Raw genomic sequence first — 3249 nt, forward strand, 5'->3', positions numbered from 1 at the left:
TGGGTTGCCATTCCCTTCTCCAGAGGATCTTCATGATCCAGGGATCTAACCCATGTCTCTGGTGTTGCAGGCAGATTCTTTACTGAGCCAGTATATGTCAATACTACTCTCCCAATTTGTCCCACCCTCTTTTGCCCTTTCCAAATTTGCTGACATATTGAGTGCAGCACTTTCACAGCATCATCTTTCAGGATTTGAAACAGCTCAACTGGAATTCCATCACCTCCACTAGCTTTGTTCGTAGTGATGCTTTCTAAGGCCCACTTGACTTCACATTTCAGGATGTCTGGCTCTAGGTCAGTGATCACACCGTCGTGATTATCTGGGTCGTGAAGATCTTTTTTGTACAGTTCTTCTGTGCATTCTTGCCACCTCTTCTTAATATCTTCTGCTTCTGTTAGGTCCATACCATTTCTGTCCTTTATTGAGCCCATCTTTGCATGAAATGTTCCCTTGATACCTCTAATTTTCTTGAAGAGATCTCTAGTCTTTCCCATTCTGTTGTTTTCCTCTATTTCTTTGCATTGATCGCTGAAGAAGGCTTTCTTATCTCTTCTTGCTATTCTTTGGAACTGTGCATTCAGATGCTTATATCTTTCCTTTTCTCCTTTGCTTTTCGTTTCTCTTCTTTTCACAGCTATTTGTAAGGCCTCCCCAGACAGCCATTTTGCTTTTTTGCATTTTTTTTCCATGGGGATGGTCTTGATCCCTGTCTCCTCTACAGTGTCACGAACCTCATTCCATAGTTCATCAGGCACTCTATCTGTCAGATCTAGGCCCTTAAATCTATTTGTCACTTCCACTGTATAATCATAAGGGATTTGATTTAGGTCATACCTGAATGGTCTATTTTTCATTCCAATCCCAAAGAAAGGCCATGCCAAAGAATGCTCAAACTACCGCACAATTGCACTCATCTCACATTCTAGTAAAGTAATGCTCAAAATTCTCCAAGCCAGGCTTCAGCAATACATGAACTGTGAATTTCCTGATGTTCAAGCTGGTTTTAGAAAAGGCAGAGGAACCAGAGATCAAATTGCCAACATCCGCTGGATCATGGAAAAAGCAAGAGAGTTCCAAAAAAACATCTATTTCTGCTTTATTGACTATGCCAAAGCCTTTGACTGTGTGGATCACAATAAACTGTGGAAAATTCTGAAAGAGATGGGAATACCAGACCACCTGACCTGCCTCTTGAGAAATTTGTTTGCAGGTCAGGAAGCAACAGTTAGAACTGGACATGGAACAACAGACTGGTTCCAAATAGGAAAAGGAGTATGTCAAGGCTGTATATTGTCACCCTGCTTATTTAACTTATATGCAGAGTACATCATGAGAAACACTGGACTGGAAGAAACACAAGCTGGGATCAAGATTGCTGGGAGAAATATCAATAACCTCAGATATGCAGATGATACCACCCTTATGGCAGAAAGTGAAGAGGAACTAAAAAGCCTCTTGATGAAAGTGAAAGTGGAGAGTGAAAAAGTTGGCTTAAAGCTCAACATTCAGAAAACAAAGATCATGGCATCCGGTCCCATCACTTCATGGCAAATAGATGCGGAAAGAGTGGAGACAGTGTCAGACTTTATTTTTTGGGGCTCCAAAATCACTGAAGATGGTGACTGCAGCCATGAAATTAAGAGATGCTTACTCCTTGGAAGGAAAGTTATGACCAACCTAGATAGCATATTCAAAAGCAGAGACATTACTTTGCCAACAAAGGTTCATCTAGTCAAAGCTACGGTTTTTCCTGTGGTCATGTATGAATGTGAGAGTTGGACTGTGAAGAAGGCTGCGAGCCAAAGAATTGATGCTTTTGAACTGTGGTGTTGGAGAAGACTCTTGAGAGTCCCTTGGACTGCAAGGAGATCCAACCATCCATTCTGAAGGAGATCAGCCCTGGAATTTCTTTGGAAGGAATGATGCTGAAGCTGAAACTCCAGTACTTTGGCCACCTCATGCAAAGAGTTGACTCATTAGAAAAGACTCTGATGCTGGGAGGGATTGGGGACAGGAGGAGAAGGGGATGACAGAGGATGAGATGGCTGGATGGCATCACTGACTGGATGGACGTGAGTCTGAGTGAACTCCGGGAGTTGGTGATGGACAGGGAGGCCTGGCATGCTGCGATTCATGGGGTCACGAAGTGTCAGACATGACTGAGCGACTGAACTGAACTTCTGCCCTAGCTGTGCTCCCACACCATCTTATTCTTGCCTAGATTGAGGAACATGCACTGGAAAAATGTAGGAGGATGTTTAAGGAAAGGGGTTCCCCAAAATTTCTCAAGGGCTCTCATAATTTAATATTTTCTCATGAAATCCCCCTATCCAGAATTGTATTAAGCCCCAAATCCTTTAGTCTGGAAATACCCTTCATACCTTTTCTTTGTAAGTTACAGTTTAAGTCTCTTTTGCCTTTAGTCCAGATCATCTTCTCTGTAGATTATCCTTCACCAGCAGCTTTGTTATCTCACTGGAGAATCCAAGGTTAATGCTGCATCCAAGGCCATGACCTTTGTATTTTCCAGCTCATCATCTCTACAAATATGACCCAATAATTGGTCTTCTTTTTCTTTAGAGAGATTTTTTTTTAAAGTGAAGCATCATTTTAAAATGTGTAATTCAGGTGTGGATTCCTCCTCACTATTTATAGACTTAATTATAGATTGTAAAACTAACTATAATCTCTATGGTGTTTCCCTCTGAAATTGCTCCAGATAGTCTCCATTAAATTTCACTACATCTTTGTGAAGTTTGGCCAGAAGATCAATTCTTTTGCTTTAATAGAAAGAAGAGAAGCAAAGTGGTTTGTCCAAGGTCAATCACCCAATTAGCACTGAAACCTTACCTAAAGGCCAGGTCACGTGATCCCTGCTTCTGTGCTCTATCAGGAAACCGTGTTGTCCCCAAACCCTGAGGTGGTGCCAGTTCAGCTGAAGCAGGCGGACCTCCCCTGAGGTACTCGGCCAGACAGAGAGCATGTAGCCCACCACAGGGGCCACTCTGTCCTCACCCTCAGGCCAGACAGCAGCATCGCTAAATAGATTACATAATACCGTACTGCACTGTACCATGCTATATACAGATACATCACACCATAGTACCTACTCCCAGTGAATCACAGGCTTCCTGATCCATTGCTCTTTGGAGCTATTGGTTCTATTTCTTGGGCTTTTGATTCCTTCTCTGAAATGTCCCTCACTTCAGAAAAGAAAAAAAAAAAGACCATTGTTGTAGGTGAGTG

This window comes from Bubalus kerabau, chromosome 14 (genome assembly GCF_029407905.1).
Source record: "Bubalus kerabau isolate K-KA32 ecotype Philippines breed swamp buffalo chromosome 14, PCC_UOA_SB_1v2, whole genome shotgun sequence".
In the NCBI taxonomy this organism is placed as follows: domain Eukaryota; kingdom Metazoa; phylum Chordata; class Mammalia; order Artiodactyla; family Bovidae; genus Bubalus; species Bubalus kerabau.